General features: G+C 37.8%; 1 long non-coding RNA gene across 2 annotated transcripts; it reads left to right on the plus strand.

Moving 5' to 3' along the window:
• Positions 1 to 16,138: 16,138 nt before the first annotated feature.
• Positions 16,139 to 17,931, plus strand: LOC113357488. 2 transcript variants are annotated; one of them, XR_003363649.1, is made up of 3 exons: positions 16,139 to 16,504; positions 17,081 to 17,188; positions 17,625 to 17,931. It is a non-coding gene; the product is annotated as an uncharacterized LOC113357488 (long non-coding RNA). The 2 variants fall into 2 exon arrangements; XR_003363648.1 differs by having other exon boundaries at positions 16,139 to 16,468.
• Positions 17,932 to 18,266: the final 335 nt, after the last annotated feature.

The following is an 18,266-nucleotide window of genomic DNA, read 5'->3' on the forward strand; positions in this document are numbered from 1 at the left end:
GGCTGTGGAATATTTGAGGAGTTATCTTGTATCTTTATAAACTCCGTGATGAATGCATTTAGCTTCGGATTTATGATTGCATCTAAACAAAGTTGATATGTACTTTTGTTTGGTCTTGAAGTGTCTCCATGAAAATTTCATTAGGATCTCGTTTTCGTACCTTTACCAATTTTATTGACAAAAAGGGGGAGAACTAATATGTAGTTCACCCTACAAATACATATGGTTTTCGGATCATTATGTAAGGGGGAGTGGTTTTTATGTTGAGATGAAGTATTGACTAAGGGGGAGTGATACATATCACCATAGTATTGTTGTCGAAATTGTGATATGAGAACTTTGATGTTGTGTAATAATACTATGACACTGCATAAGAATGATCGAGAGCTTTTGTTTTCTCATTGTTATGGCTACGGAACTTCAACAACTATGATGCTGAACTGAACATATGTGGAATCATGGGAGTACTTGGAAAAGACGAAGTTTTCGAGTAATATTGAAGCACCAAGGAGATCAAGCATGTGGACGAGAAGCTACGAAGTTTTATCTATTTTGTAATCCATATGTATTGATAGTTTTGTCACTAAAATTGACAAAGGGGGAGATTGTTAGAGCATTGCTCGGTCGAACTCGCATGTGTTGCTATCTCAAGCATGTTTTTCAATATTAGTGATCAGAACTATATGTCTTGATTTCTAGTTTACTTATGACTAAGTGTCGGTCTAGGATAGTTAAGTGTAGTTGAGCTCCAGACTCCATGGCGATCATCTTACGAAGACAAGATCTACTCGAGGAACCAGTGGAACTTCATTCGACTAAAAGGTATGTGGAAACTTGAACTTATCTATCACTCAAAAGTATACTCTATCTCCTACTCTTGAGACAAAGTTATATAAGTATAATAGTTTTAATACATACACATTTGCTATTTCGAGCCGAGTTTACTCGCCTATCTTTTCTCGAAATATGTGTTGGTAAGCTTTTGATTTAACCACTTTCATCTTTACCCGTGACGAAAGTCATGATGACGTTTCAATCTTGGAAATAGCTTTGATGACGATAGTCGTGAATAACGATTGTTATAACACTATAGAAGAATGTTTCAATGATTCAAATGTAGAGTTGAGATTACCAACTATGGATATAAGCATATATAGTGTGTTCGCACATTAAATCCATGTATCGAAAACCAAGTGTGTGCATATGTGTGCATATGGTATTGGTAAAGGAGACAGGTTGGGTACGTGTACGGAGCGGAAGTTTTCCAACCAAAAATTTCTGTTGAGTTTGTAGTTTGCAAACTAGTAAACCAGTCAACTTAGGTACGCATACCAGTACGCGCACCCACAGAAGTTTTCGAACCGAAAATTTCTGCTGAGTTTGTAAACTCAATCCGGTAGCTAAGGTACGCGTACCCAAGCTGGTTATTTCTCAAATCGGTAGTTCATGAACTTAAAACAATAAATTATAAGGAATGCAATATTTTCAAACCGTGGGTATATTGTTCATGAATTGATCCAAATGGATCAAACCGATTTTGTTTCAATTGTGTCTATGAATAAAGACCTAAGCAATTGAACAACTCTTCAACTAGTTCTTATGAGTCATTTGAACTAGTTATGAGAAAGATGAATACGGTTAATATGAAAGTGCTCATATGGCTAAAAATTGGTTAACTATTTGTGAACCAACTAAATGTACACGTTTATGTACGGTTACTCAAACCAAAATGAATACATTTCTTTTGTGTGTGACAAGCTAAGTTTAGATCTAACGGTTGAAATATATTAGTTTGGTTAAATTAGGTTTTTCATCTCACGGTGAACATTGAATGCTTTGTTACCAAGGTAACTTGGATTGCAAACTCTGATTTGAAAACTATATAAAGGAGACATCTAGCAACTGGAAAAACTAATCCCCACACCTCCTATGTGATACTAGTTGGTTTTGCTAGAGTCGGTTTTCCTTTAACCTTAGGTTTCTTCTCGAGACCCTGTAGGTTAACGACTGAAAGACTTCATTGGGTCTGTGAAGCCAGACGAAACTACTTCTCTTGTAGTTGAGCGATCTTATCGGGGACTGGGCCCACCGGCCGGCCAGTCATGTCATGGCCGGTCCCACGCCCGATTCTTTATTTTATCATATCTTATTATTTTTCCTTGATCTCATGAAAATTCCTTCATTTGAACAAAACTCTTTCGTCTTAAGGAAACTACTCAGTTTCATGGTGTTTCCTTCATATCAGGGAAATAATAAAAATTAGGAAAAGTGTCACGGGACCGAGCTTACTAGCCGGTCAGCCATGCCCTGGATTTATCCAGTCCCACACGTTAATTCCTTATTATTTTATTAGTTCCTTCATCCTATGAAACTCTTTAATTTCATGATATTTCCTTCAAATCATGAAAATAATATAAAATTGGGAAAGATTCACGGGACCGGGCCACTAGCCGGCCGACCATGCCCTATCCATTGCCGGTCCCACACGCCCCTTATTTTATATTATTATTATTATAATAATTATTATTGTTTCTTTCATCTCAAGGAAACCCCTTCATTTTAAGGAAACTTCTTCGTTTCAACAAACTCCTTAATTTCATGATATTTTCTTCAAATCATGAAAATAATATAAAATTAGGAAAGATGTCATGAGACCGGGATCATTAGCCGGCCGTCCATGCCTTAGCCACGACCGATCCCACACCTTATATTTCCTTATTCTATTATTATTATTTCCTTCATCTTATGAAGTTCCTCAGTTTCAGCGAAACCCTGATTTCTGTTGCTCAAATGCACACCAGAAAAAATCAAAATTCTCAGGACTGAGACACGGACACTCTGGTGACATGGGCATATTACCTTAACCGACCAAGGTTGGCTCTTTGGCTTGCGAGAGGCCGGTCCCACATATTTTCATAATTTGACCTAATTCGTTCACATTAGGTTTAAACTCTTCCAAACAACTTGGAATTTCATCAAACGATCAGTCGGTCCCATGACTAACCAGGGCCGGTTCCATGACCCCTTGGTCGGTCCCTCATTCCGTCATAATTAGTTTTTATCACCTAAGGCTCAGACGAGCGTTATTTCAATAAATGATTAAACCAGCATTTAATCATCCTTTCACCAACTGGTATTCAAGAGACTTTGGTGCTGGCTCACTCGAGCATCTGGGAGCTACATGGTCGACCCGTCATCCCATGTAGCCGATCGCTCCTTCACTCTGTGGTTGATTTTCAATAAATCTTCAATTGATCAGCAATTGATCAAAATTAGGGTTTCGAATCCAAGGCTCTACAAAGCATAATTCTGAGCAGATTCAAACACTAATAATTTTAAGTTGATCCCGTGATCAACATTTTAATTATTATACTTGGCTCAGTTTCCAGTATCTTAAATTAATATTTTATTTGGTCCGCCATCAATAATTCATCAGACGAGCAATATTTGCTCAGACTAAGGAATATTGGTTCAACTATCAATATTCAACAATTCATCAAATGAGCAATATTTGCTCACCTTAACTATACAATTATATCTCTATCTCAGCAGACATATTCAATTCATGAGTCCTATAACATTTGCATATCACGTTCGACTCAGCAATATAAAGACTCATCGTCTCATAAAGTCAACAACTGACTAACTAAATACACGTCTGCCTTGCAGACTCCATATTCACGAGACATCAATCGTGTCATATGGGGGGATATCAACTAGGGTTTTGGTCTGGCGGTCTACGGCACGTGTGTTCATACACACGATGAGAATGTGAGCAAATCGTGTAAGCAGTTAGAGGAGTTAGCAAAGTAATGGGTAAAAAATCAACCAAGTCTCTGCACGATGAGCAACTGGTTTTAACACGATTTCCACTTCCCCACTCTTTGACTCCAGCAACTGTCACACTTCATGGGATCAAAGTGTCTACAATTCTTGCAATATACATAAGTCTCTGAATCCTGATTGAAACAACATACAACAAGAGAACAAAAACCCAGCGTCTGAACAATTACTCTTAACAGAGCAAATTCAATCAATCAGAACTTATATTATTTCTTCACGCAGAATGCACAACACACCTACAATTTCGATCACCATTGATCTCACACATTTCTCAGCTTCCCTCCTACAGATCGACCCATCCTCTCTTGTGACTGAATTGACTCTGGAACGACCATTGTCTTGGTTTAGGTCGGAGTCCTACAGATTGATCTCTCGAATTCAAAGCACTCCCTTTTTGCAGTGCATCTGTGTGAGGTTAGACAGTTTGCTCGGTTCAAGGAGTTTCCTTCACACGATCGTCTCCTCAATTCCTTAAAAACCAACAACTCGTTTTGCCCCATCAACAGTAGTATTTGTTGTATTTTATGGAATGCCTCCTGTTGAACGGTCGTCCACGCAAAATTTGCTCCTTTCTTCAGTAGAGGAGTGAACGAAGTAATGAGTTGAACCAACCCAGAAATGAAACGCCGAATATAATTTACCTTGCCCATAAAACTCTGGAGCTCTCTCACAGTGCTTGGAGGAGGCATGATTGTGATGGATTTTGTCTTGTCTGGATCGACCTTGATCCCTTCTGCAGTGACTAGGAATCCTAGAAACTTACCGGAAGAAACACCAAAAGCATACTTCAAAGGATCCATCTTTAACTTATATTCTCTGCATCTTTCGAAAACTTGCTTCAGAATTTCCATATGGGATGCTCGAGTCTTCGATTTCACTATCATATCATCGACATAATCCTCCACTTGCTTGTGCATCATGTCGTGGAATATTGCAGTCATGGCTCGTTGATAAGTGGCTCCTGCATTCTTCAGGCCGAAAGGCATCACCGTGTAATGAAAGTTTCCAATGGGAGTTCAGAACGCGGTCTTGTTAACATCATGTTCGTACATCTTGATTTTGTTATATCCGCTGTACCCGTCCATGAATGAGAACATGTCGTGACCACTGGTTGGGTCAACGAGAATATCAATGTTGGGTAAAGGAAAATCGTCCTTCAGGCAACATTTGTTCAGTTTCCTTAAGTCCACACAACATCGGATTTGACCGTTCTTTTTCTTAACTGGGACAATGTTCGCCGGCCATGTTGGATGTTGAATGGGTATGATGAACCCTGTTGTTAGTAGCTTTTGGATCTCGATTTTGGTTTGTTCCTCGACATCATGTCTGAACTGCCTGGGAGGTTGCTTGACAGGTTTGGAACTGGGAGTGATGTGTGGATGATGAGTGACTAATTTGTCATCTAGGTCGGGCATCTCTTCGTACGTCCAGGCGAAGATATATTGATACTCTTTCAAAAGACCTATCAATTATTCTCGTTCCTCAGATGAGAGAGCAGAACTGATTAAAATCGGCATTGGGTTTTCCTCTGCTCCGATGTTAATAGTCTCAAGATCGTCAGTTGTTGAATCCGTGCCATCTTGCAGCTGTCGTGGTGCATCTCGAATTTCTTCATCGGGCGATTGCTCACTCTGGCATAATTCTTCAGAGCGGGGAGACTTTTCGTCGACCTCCCCTACTAATTGCTAATCTTTTCGAGGAAGATAAATGACTCTCCCTTCCGCATCATAATTAGTAATAAAATTGGATCTTTTATGAGTCATACCTTGACCCTGACGACGCTTGAACGGTGTAGTAGACGACTTGAACGATTTAACATCCGAAGACGATGGCTTGTCAGCAGTTTTCTCGATAGATTTCCAACCTGGGAGCAGAGTATTGTAAATCTTGCTTGGAGGCCCGGGGATATTTTTTGGTGGTTCTAGGAACTCGGCATCATAAACTGGAGCATAAGGAGAAACTGAGAATGGAATACAGACGATTTTGTTGTTGAGCAAAGCCTTCATGCATTGATGGTAAGTCGATGGAACGACCTTGTTATCATGGAGCCACGGTCGTCCGAGTATCATGTGATAGTCGGGATCTTTCTCAATCACATGAAATTTGACTGTGGATTGGATGGTTCCCACTTTCAGATCCACATAGATGCACCCGTATGTGTGACTCTGGATTCCTTCAAAACCCGTCATTAATATGGGATGATGAACAATCTTGCTTTGTGGAACTTTGGCCTCCTTGAGATTCTTCATAGTGATGAGATTCGTAGAAGCGCCTGTGTCGATGAGAACTCTCCTGAATTCAGAATCTTTGATGGAGGCAGTTATGAATAGAGCTCGATTATGGTCCTTCTTCCGCCATTCGATCTTCTTCGATGAAAGTAATTTTGTTGATCGAGTGTTCAGATGCCACGGACACTTCCTCGACTACTAGAGATGATGGAACAATTCGCACATCGGATAATATTTGGTTGAATGCGGAAAATGTATTCGTACGTTCATCTCTGGAGAAGTGCAGGAGTTCACATAGATTATCAATTAAATGTGTGACTTCCTGATCCACCGGCTTCTCATAAGTAGTGAAATTGTTGGCTTAGGGATGATCATCATTTAAGGGATTAACCATTAGTGTCGGAATTCCTTGAGCAGGGGCGCCACTCAAATCTGATGTCAACCTGACGAGGAAATTCAGTATGTTGTTTAGCATCTCTTTCATCAGGTCCATGTGAAAAAACGGGGGTCTAACAACCTCACCCAATATTTCGATTAGCAATATGTATGGACTAACTCCAATATACTTTCTAGAGAATCAACTTAACAGTCAGACTCAATCTAGATAAAAGTATATCAAAGAGTTAATATCTTAATCTCTCGATTTGATCTTTACTCAAGCAAATGGAAATCTGCGAGTCTTTATCAAATACTAGAGAGATAAATTTGGATGGTACCAAAGACCAATATCCAAGTGTCAATCAATTTAAATCAACAACCAAAGGTTGGATCTTCTAATTGATGGATCCTAACGCACAACCTGTGATATTTCAATTATATAACAAAATATAATACGGAATAGAAATAACACAGACACCAGAAATTTTGTTAACGAGGAAACCGCAAATGCAGAAAAACCCCGGGACCTAGTCTAGATTGAACACCACATTGTATTAAGACGCTACAGACACTTGCCTACCACAAACTAACTTCGGTCTGGACTGTAGTTGAACCCTAATCAATATCACACTGATTCAAGGTACAATTGCGCTCTTTACGTCTCTGATCCCAGCAGAATACTACAGACTTGATTCCCTTAGCTGATCTCACCCACAACCAAGAGTTGCTACGACCCAAAGTCGAAGACTTTAATAAATAAATCTGTATCACACAGAAAAATCTACGATGATAGATAAATATGTCTCCCACAGATAAACCTAAGAGTTTTGTTCCGTCTTTTGATAAAATCAAAGTGAACAGAAACCAATTGATAACTCGGACTCATATTCCCGAAGAACATCCTAGAATTATCAATCACCTCAGAATAATCTAAATCATATGGTAGCCAACTAGATATTGCGGAATCACAAACGATGAGACGAAGATGTTTGGGATTTGTTTTTATTCAATTATTCAATTGAACTCGTATGATAGAAAATGACAAGATTAGATCGCTCAACTAGAAGAGAAGTAGTTTCGTATGGCTTCACAATCCCAATGAAGTCTTTCAGTCGTTAACCTACAAGGTCTCGAGAAGAAACCTAAGGTTAAAGGAGAATTGACTCTAGCAAAACCAACTAGTATCACACAGGAGGTGTGGGGATTAGTTTTTCCAGTTGCTAGATGTCTCCTTTAAATAGTTTTCAAATCAGGGTTTGCAATCCAAGTTACCTTGGTAACAAAGTATTCAATATTCACCGTTAGATGAAAAACCTGATTTAACTAAGCTAATATCTTTCAACCGTTAGATCGAAACTTAGCTTGTCACACACAAATGAAATGTATTTAATTTAGGTTTTAGTAACCGTACCTAAACGTGTACACTTAGTTGGTTCCCAAATAGTTAACCAATGGTTAGCCATATGAGTACTTTCATATTAACCATATTCATCTTCTTCACATAACTAGTTCAAATGACTCATAAGAACTAGTTGAAGAGTTGTTCAATTGCTTAGGTCTTTATGAATAGACACAATTGAAACAAAATCGGTTTGATTCACTTGAATCAATTCATGAAAAATATAGCCACAGTTTGCAAAGATTGCATTCCTTATTGATTTATTGTTTAAGTTCATGAACTTCCGATTTGAGAAATATAACCAGCTTGGGTACGCGTACGGGTACGTGTAGCATAGCTACCGTAATTGAGTTTAGAAACTCAGCAGAAATTTCGGTCGAAAACTTCCGTGGGTACGCGTACGGGTATGCATACCCAAGGTGACTGGTTTAACAAGTTTGCAAACTTAAAAACTCAGCAGAAATTTTCGGTTCCGCTGGTACGCGTACCCAACCTGTCTCCTTCACCAATACCGTATGCACACATATGCACACACTTGGTTTCCGACACATGGATTTATACACTAATGTGCGAACACACTATATATGCTTATATCCATAGTTGGTTACGTAATCTCAACTCTACATTTCAATAATTGAAACATTCTTCTATAATGTTATTTTCACGACCATCGTCATCAAAGTTATTTTCAAGATTGAAACGTCGTCATGACTTTCGTCACGGGTTAAGATGAAAAGTGGTTAAAGCGAAAGCTTGCCAACACATATTTCGAGAAAAAGATAGGAGAGTAAACTCGGCTCGAAACAACAAATGTGTATGTATGAAAACTATCATACTTATACGACTTTGTCTCAAGAGTAGGAGATAGAGTAGATAAACTTTTGAGTGATAGATAAGTTCAAGTATCCATATACCTTTTAGTCGGATGAAGTTCCACTGGTACCTTGAGTAGTTCTTCGTCTTCGTAAGATGATCGCCATGGAGTCTGGAGCTCAACTACACTAAACTGTCCTAAACTGAGACTTAGCTATAAGTAGTCTAGAAATCAAGACATATAGTTTTGACAACTAAACTTGACCAACATGCTTGAGATAGCAACGCATGCGAGTTCGATCGAGCAATGCTCTAACAATCTCCTTCTTTGTCAATTTTAGTGGCAAAACTATCAATACATATGGATTACAAAATAAATAAAACTTTGTAGCTTCTCGTCCACATGCTTGATCTCCTTGGTGCTTCAACATTATTCGAAAACTTCGTCTTTTCCAACTACTCCCATGATTCCATAGATGTTCAATTCAACATCATAGTTGTTGAAGATCCGTAGCCATAACAATGAGAAAACAAAAGCTCTCGATCATTGTTATACAATGTCATAGTATTATTACACAGTATCAAAGTTCTTATATCACAACTTCGACAACAATACTATGGTGATATGTATCACTCCCCCTTAGTCAATACTTTCATCTCAACATGAAAACCACTACTGTTACATAATGATCCGTAAAACACGTAAACCATATGTATATGTAGTATGAACTACATATTAATTCTCCCCCTTTTTGTCAATAAAATTGGCAAAAGTACGAAAACGGGATCCTAATGAAATTTCCACGGAGATGCTTCAAGACCAAAGAAAAGTACATATCAACTTGTTTAGATGCAATCATAAAGCCGAAGTTAAATGCATTCATCAAGGATTTTATAAAGATACAAGATAACCCCTAAAATATTCCACAGCCGCACTCCCCACAAAGATATGGAAATTAAGCGCAAGTTCAAAAGAACTCTCCGCCATCTGATGTCATTCCCGAAAGAACAACAAGAGCGACCTTACTTTCATAAGAAAAGAAGGATTTCTTTGGACACCAAAAAGCATAAGGAAATGATTTTGTATCCAAAAATTCTCAATCAAACTAATCACAAGAGAACCCATGATTAATTTAATCGGAATACACAACCAAATTAATCACAAACGAGTCTATGATTTGTTTAGTTGGAAATGCTCACATAAGAAAATTTATGGAGCTGCACAGTATATACATAAAATATGGATCAGGGAAGATCAATACTGCTGAATATACAAGGATTCATCCTTTTTTTTATCACTATTTGCACAATGACATATAATAGACATAATCCTTGTAAACAGAAGATTTTAACCTATCTTCCATCAAAGAATTGACATAATAGGATTAACTTTTGTTTGTCAAAAGTTCATCGATCTTGTATCAATACATGCATATCGACATATGAAAGAGATAACTTTTGACAACATATCAGACAATAATAGTTCACGGACGCAAACACACATATCCCATAACATATTGCGATATATAAAACCATAAAGATTAATACTGCAAACATCATCTTCCAAATCACTTTAGAATTTAAATAAATAAATCAAAAAACATTGCAAGATGAAAATGTTGGACATAGCTATGTGTACTCACAATAATGGCTATTCCAAACCCTAGTTATCCTTCTTAAACAAAAACAAGAATAAAAATTCTCTTAAGAAGTTTCCTAGAAAAATAAGAGTCAAAACAATTTAACACCAATAAAAGGAAGCACAAGAGGATACTCATCATCTTCATCTTCGGAGACCATGAAGGTGGAACAAACTTTGTCCATGTCTTCTTTAATATCGGGATACTTGGTAGCAATCACAAGTAATTGTTCTTGAACACAATTTACTTTGGTATTCATCTTACAAACACCTTTGTAAATTTGGCGAAGAAGCTTCGTAGAAGAATCACTCGAGACATCAATTGTCTCACACCTTTGCCTCTTGCATTCATATTCCCTCATTCGACTGAAGGTACACGGTCGAACAAGCTTGGGAGTTCCAATGGAATTCCCAATTGGCTCAATGGAGAAGTTGCGACAAATACACTCAATCAAGCAAGAGGAAGTAGTTTCTTCTGGCTTCACAATCCCAATGAAGTCTTTCAGTCGTTAACCTACAAGGTCTCGAGAAGAAACCTAAGGTTAAAGGAGAATCGACTCTAGCAAAACCAACTAGTATCACACGGGAGGTGTGGGGATTAGTTTTTCCAGTTGCTAGATGCCTCCTTTATATAGTTTTCTAATCAGGGTTTGCAATCCAAGTTACCTTGGTAACAAAGAATTCAATATTCACCGTTAGATGAAAGACCTGATTTAATCAAGCTAATATCTTTCAACCATTAGATCGAAACTTAGCTTGTCACACACAAATAAAATGTATTTCATTTAGGTTTGAGTAACCGTACCTAAACGTATACACTTAGTTGGTTCACAAATAGTTAACCAATGGTTAGCCATATGAGTACTTCCATATTAACCATATTCAACTTCTTCACATAACTAGTTCAAATGACTCATAAGAACTAGTTGAAGAGTTTTTCAATTGCTTAGGTCTTTATGAATAGACACAGTTGAAACAAAATCGGTTTGATTCACTTGAATCAATTCATGAACAATATAGCCATGGTTTGCAAAGATTTGCATTCCTTATTGATTTATTGTTTAAGTTCATGAACTTCCGATTTGAGAAATATAACCAGATTGGGTACTCGTACGGGTACGTGTACCATAGCTACCAGAATTGATTTTAGAAACTCAGCAGAAATTTTTGGTCGAAAACTTCCGTGGGTACGCGTACCCAAGGTGACTTGTTTAACAAGTTTGCAAACTTACAAACTCAACAGAAATTTTCGGTTCGAAAACTTCCGCTGGTACGCGTACCCAACCTGTCTCCTTCACCAATACCGTATGCACACATATGCAAACACTTGGTTTTCGACACATGGATTTATATACTAATGTGCGAACACACTATATATATGCTTATATCCATAGTTGGTTACGTAATCTCAACTCTACATTTCAATCATTGAAACATTCTTCTACAATGTTATAACAATCGTTATTCACGACTATCGTCATCATAGCTATGTTCAAGATTGAAACGTCATCATGACTTTCGTCACAAGTTAAGATGAAAAGTGGTTAAAGCGAAAGCTTACCAACACATATTTCGAGAAAAAGATAGGCGAGTAAACTCGACTCGAAATAGCAAATGTGTATGTATGAAAACTATCATACTTATAAGATTTTGTCTCAAGAGTAGGAGATAGAGTAGATAGACTTTTAAGTGATAGATAAGTTCAAGTCTCCAAATACCTTTTAGTCGGATGAAGTTCCACTGGTTATTTGAGTAGTCCTTCATCTTCGTAAGATGATCGCCATGGAGTCTGGAGCTCAACTACACTAAACTGTTCTAAACCGAGACTTAGCTATAAGTAGTCTAGAAATCAAGACATATAGTTTTGACAACTAAACTTGACAAACATGCTTGAGATAGCAATGCATGCGAGTTCGACCGAGCAATGCTTTAACACCATATTCCTCGTATGAATCTCTCGTACCTGTGCAAACTCGATCAAGGTCGGGATTTCTGCATCGACTGTGCCATCAGATGGAGTGTTGGAAGGAGGAACATTTCCATTTGAAAGATTCTGACTGGAATTCGGAGTAGTTTAATTAGACCTAAGACCAACCATCTTCGTGAAAATGTGAGATTGCAACCAAGAGATTAATCTCCCAATGTGGTCGCCAATATGTAGATGGGAAAAAACGATTTGCTGGTTTTTTAGGGAGGCGAATAGATGACGGTTCGGACGAGACTCCTCAACCGAGCAAACTTCTTAACCTCACACAGATGCACTACACGGGAGTGCTTTGAGTTCGAGAGATCAATCTATAGGACTCCGGCCTAAACTAAGTCAATGGTCGTTCCAGAGTCAATTCGGTCACAAAGAGGGAGATGGGTTAATCTGTAGGAGGGAAGCTGAGAATTGTGGGATCAATGGTGATCAAGGATTGTGGATGTGTTGAAGGTTTCTCCGAATATGTAAATAAGTTTGATCGAGAGTACTTGTGTGCAGACGAATGTTGTCGTGAAAAACGAATGTCCCTTCAGTCATCGATTCAGAGCTTATTTATATTGTCAGAATAACAAACACATTGATCCCAGTAAGTATGATGGTTTCATGAGTGAAAGAGCGGGAAAGTGGGAGATCGTGGTAAAACCAGTACCATGTCGTACGGAAAACTTGGTTAACCGTCCACCCACTAGTTTGCTAACTCTTTCAACCGTTTGCACGACTTACTCACATTTCTCATCGTGGATGAACACACGTGCCGTAGACCGCTAAACCAAAACCCTAAGTAATATCCCCCCATGTGACGTGATTGATGTCTCACGAACGTGGAGTCTGCAAAGCAGCGTGTATTTGATTATTCAGTGGTTGACTTATTAAAGTCTAAGTTTTATTGAATCAAGCATGAGTGAGGAATGATCAATGATTCATGGATTGAACATGTTAGACGTACAGTTCTTAGATATTGCTCGTCTGAGAAAAGATTGTAAATTCGAGCAATTGAACATCAATTCGATGAATTACTGAATATTGATAGTTGGATCAATGTTCGAGCATTCGAAAAATTACTGAAAATTGATAGAGCATTCGACAAATTACTGAATATTGATAGTTGGATCAATATTCGAGCAACTGAGCAAGCATTGCTCAATTCGACGAACTACTGAATATTGATAGTTGGATCAATATTCGAGCAACTGAGCAAGTACTGCTCAATTCGACGAATTACTGATAAATTACTGAATATTGATAGTTGGATCAATATTCGAGCAACTGAGCAAGTATTGCTCAATTCGACGAATTATTTATTGATGACATGACCCAATAAAATATTAATTAAAATATTGGTAGACTACCAAATATTATAAAATTAATCCAGATGTTTATTGCTGGATCAATATAAATTTATTAGTGTTTGAACTTGCTCAGAATGATGATTTGATTTGTGGAGCGTTTGTTCGAAACCCTAATTTTTGATCAATTGTTCGTCAATTGATGAATTATTGAAAATAGGTCATGAGTGAGGGAGGGACCGACCACATGGGATGATGGACGACCATGTGGTGCCCAAGTGCTCGAGTGAGCGTGCACCAGGGTCCTTAGTTGACCGGTTGATGAAAAAATGATGATAAAATGCCGGTTTCATCATTTATTAAAATAGTGCCCGTGTGAGCGTTAGGTGATAAAACCTAATTAGGGAGAAGTGAGGGACCGACCAAGGGGGCATAGAACCGGCCCTTGGTGGTGTGGGACCGGCTGATGGTCGATTGAGCAAATTCCAAGTTGGTTGGAAAGAGTTTGGACCCAATATGAGCAATTGAGCAAATTAGGTCAAAATTATGAGAATGTGTGGGACCGGCTCCTTGCAAGCCTTAGGGCCGGCCTTGGTCGGTCAAGGAAGCATGCCCGTGTCACCATAATGTCCATGTCTCAGTCTTGAGAGTTTTGGTATTTTCTGGTGTGCGTTTGAGCAATATCTCGGATTTTCAGAAGAGTTCGATCTTTGACTGAAATTCTTGATTTTGCTCGAATGAGCAAGTAGGACTTTGCTCGTTTGATCAAAATTTGGAAAAAATATTAAAATAATAATATTTTAATATTTGACGTGAGCAGCCTAGTCGGTCATGTGACCATTTAAGTTTTTGGCTTTTTCATGGTTTGAGCAATATTTGAGAAAATATGAAGATACCATGATTTTTGCTCAATCAGAGGAGTTTCATGAGATGAGGGAAATAATAATTATGAAAATAAGGGATTGCAAGGTGTGGGACCACGGCTAGGGCATAGCCGGCCGGCTACGTAGACCAGTCCCACGACACCTTTCCCTATTTTATTATTTTTCATGAAATCGTTAAAATATGGAGAAAGCGTGAGTTTTGCTCAAACAAGGAAAGTTGCTTGAATAAAGGAGTTTTCATGAGTTCATGAAAATAAATAAAATAAGAAAAATAAAAGGAAGAGGCGTGGGGGACCAGCCACGGCGGCATGGCCGGCCGGCCGGCCCGGTCCCTAGGCGCCTCTTTTCTATCTTTTTTATTATTTTCTCTCTCCTGTTTTGTGTAGGATTCCTCATTTGTCCATATTTTCGTATGTTCGTTCGCGCATTTGGGTGCTCGTTCGTGCATCATTGTTGAGTACACTTGCACCATTTCATTGGGGCTTACTCGGTGATAGTCCAGATGCCCGATTGTTATGTAATTATTACTAATTCATGAAATTCAGTGGAGAATTATTCATGAAAAGGAGTAATAATCATGAATTGTGCATCTATTGCTAATCCATGGAGTCATGATAGGTGTTTAAAAACACCTCTATAAGTATCGATTGGTTATGCTTTCTTAGCTAGTTTTCGTGTGAAATTGCATTATTATCTTTCTTTTATATTTTATGGGAATTTTGGAGTTTATTCCCGAAAAGAATAAGAAATCGTACAATTGGCCCCAAGAAAAGGATAGAATTATCATTGCATGAAAAACCACTACTACCATTCATGTGGGCGTTAAGAAGCAACCGGTTGAAATCCATCATGAATGTGAATTACGGAAGGAAACCACGGAAAGGAACTGAATTGTCAGCCTTGCAAGACTGACAATTGAAAGTCAAGTAAGGGCACCCGTGGAATTACTTAGGGAACACCACCATCTTCCCATTGTATATATATTTTGAGACCGAAATACTGGCCTCACATTAAAAGTTAGGCCAAAAGCTTGAATTTTATAGCTTCTCACCCCTACCAATAAGAATCCAGAGTTTCCAATCTATTTATCAATTTTTAACGCACACCAAACGCCTGGGGTGAAGATTACTCACCACCAAACGGCTGAAACATTTAACTCCCTTAGAGCATCCACAGTGGGCGAGTATAACCAAAAATTTGGGATGAGATCGTAACACAGTGGGACGGAGTAAAGATCAAATCCCAACCAAAGATCAAATTCCAGACCAAATATGGTCGCGACCAAATCCCAAATTCTAATATAGTCGGGCGTAAATTTAAAGTACGCTTGTTGTTGGGCGTAAATTTAAAGCACGCTTGTTAACGGGCGGAGATTTAAATTACGCCCGATGAAAATTTAAATTAAATAAATAAAAAAAAGAATGACAAAGAATGAGGCGGACTTTTAAAGTCCGCCTGATGAAATTTTAATGGGGCGGACTTTTAAAGTCCGCCTGATGAAATTTACAAAAAATGGGGCGGACTTTTAAAGTCCGCCTGATGAAATTTTACGAAAAAAAAATGGGGCGGACTTTTAATCATGTACCGTTGCGTCACAACACGGACTAAACCCAAACTTTGGTCTTTTTTCTGATCTTTGATCTTTGGTTTTGATTGCACCACTGCAGTTGCTCTTATCCAACAATCCTCCTCTGCAAACCCTATTTCTTTTTTGCCGCATCCTTTCCTCTCCAACTTTCTTCTTCGTTTTCCTGTCTTCTGATGTATGCAAAAAGAATCAATCTTCTTCGTTTTCCTGTCTTTTGATGCATGCAAAAAGAATCAAAGATGCAACACATAAAGGGTTCACCGTAGATTTTTCTTTGTTCTTTTGTTCTGTATTGATTGTGTTCATCTTTGGTTTTTGCAGGTGAGGGTTTATCTCTGTTTATTTCGATTGGGGGTTGGGCTTTTTAACAGTACCATATGCCTTCAACTGATTCTTGATATATCTCATTATGTTATAATTTTGCAGGTAAGGGTTAATCTCCCAGCACTAGATGTAATTGGGGTAATTTTTGGCTTTTTTTTTTTCCAGTTAGTTGTTCCTTTCTTTTTTGGGGTTTTTCTTTCTTAGTTTCGAATTAGTTTGGTTTTAAATTTGCAGGCAGATGGGTAATTTCTTAGTGATAAGCATGGTTTGTTTTTGATCTCCATTTTGTTTTGATTTTGTCCCAGCTTTAGTCTAATAAGATTTTGTTTATTTAACTTTGATTAATCTAAATAAATGCCTGAAAGGATTCTTTTGGCCTCCGCCCTGCTAACTCAAAATTATGAAGGCCAAGGTAATTTGTGTGCTAAGCAAGCAAAATAATTGATCTGTATGGTTAATCTTAGATGATTTGAGGTTCCTAAGTTTATTTTGAAGGTTAGAATTTGTAGCCAAGCAAAGGGTCAGCCTGTTTTGTGTGAAATGGAGTATATACTAATTCTAATAATTTTAAATATTCACTTTCTTATATACCTGCATCGGTTGGATAGTCTAAGTACATGATCTGCTTATTGTACTTCAGTTCCTCATTTATTTAATCCATGCGAGTTTCTTTTATTCAATTTTGTTCTAATTGTTTTGTTTGGTTTGTTGCAGAGTGTAGGGAGTTAATTTGTGGGGTGACTTTTATCCCAACATGTATGTAGTCGGATCGGTAGTTCTCCAAAACTCATGCATTTTAAAATCCAGTATCTACATATCACGGTATGTTCATGTGCAATTGGGTATAAATGTTTACAAGTGTTTAGACAAGCATTGCTTTTAATCTGTTACATATTCATTGTCGTTAGTATGTTGTGTAAATTAATACATACGTTGTTTGTGTACAATTGCTTTAAGGTTTCAGCTAAAAATTCCTTCATGATTTATTTTATGAATTTTCCTTTCAGTACGGAAAGTAAATTCCTGTGGTCCTCGATTTTGTGATTGTATTCATTAGCAGATGTTGGAGAAGAGAGAGGGTCTTCTCAAATGGCCGAAAATTATAGAATTTAGCAAGTTCACTGCCCACTTTGATGTTATAGATGAACATGGTTGTACCTTAAATTTTTCCTTGATTTGTTATTTAGGATGTGCAGTGCAGAAAAGTAGGGTATAAGGATCTTTGACATTTTGTTAGTCATGTTTTGCTTGCTTGCAGATGCTCATCAAAGGACATCAACTTTGTCGACCTCACGTATAGGAACTTTGAAATTGTTAAGGATCATCAGATACGTAGACCTAAGCACTGTCTCCAAACATCAAACTGTTTCCAGCTCTTATGCATGTACATTTTCATTGATAAACAAGTGCTCGGGTTCAACTCATTTTATAATTTTGTGGTTTGGTAGAAAATATGAAAGTCTGTGTGTTACTGGACATTTGGGAATGTTTGAAATTTATGGAGCTCATGGTTTGTTCCAAAAAAGAAAAGAAAAGAAAAGAAAAAAAAACAATCTATGAGCAAAGCGTGAAGGGAACAAAGGTGAGTATATATAAGATATATAGGATTCGCATTGCTACCTGACTTTGATAAATATGGAATCTCTATATGCAACTTTTAGAGGTATGTATACATATTCATATGCTTATATTTCACGCTTATAGCGTTAGCACCATATTTTCTTATTATAGTAGTGGTTAGTCAATTTGGTTATAGAGATTCCATGAGTTTTGAGTAACTGGATCAGGGCTTTTCATAATCTGTGTAATATCCATAACTCCCTCATACCATCATTTCCCTTCTTAGATCAACTGGTAGAGCACGTGGCGTTCTTCCTCGAGGATGTGGGTTTGATTCACA

This window comes from Papaver somniferum, chromosome 3, assembly GCF_003573695.1.
Source record: "Papaver somniferum cultivar HN1 chromosome 3, ASM357369v1, whole genome shotgun sequence".
In the NCBI taxonomy this organism is placed as follows: domain Eukaryota; kingdom Viridiplantae; phylum Streptophyta; class Magnoliopsida; order Ranunculales; family Papaveraceae; genus Papaver; species Papaver somniferum.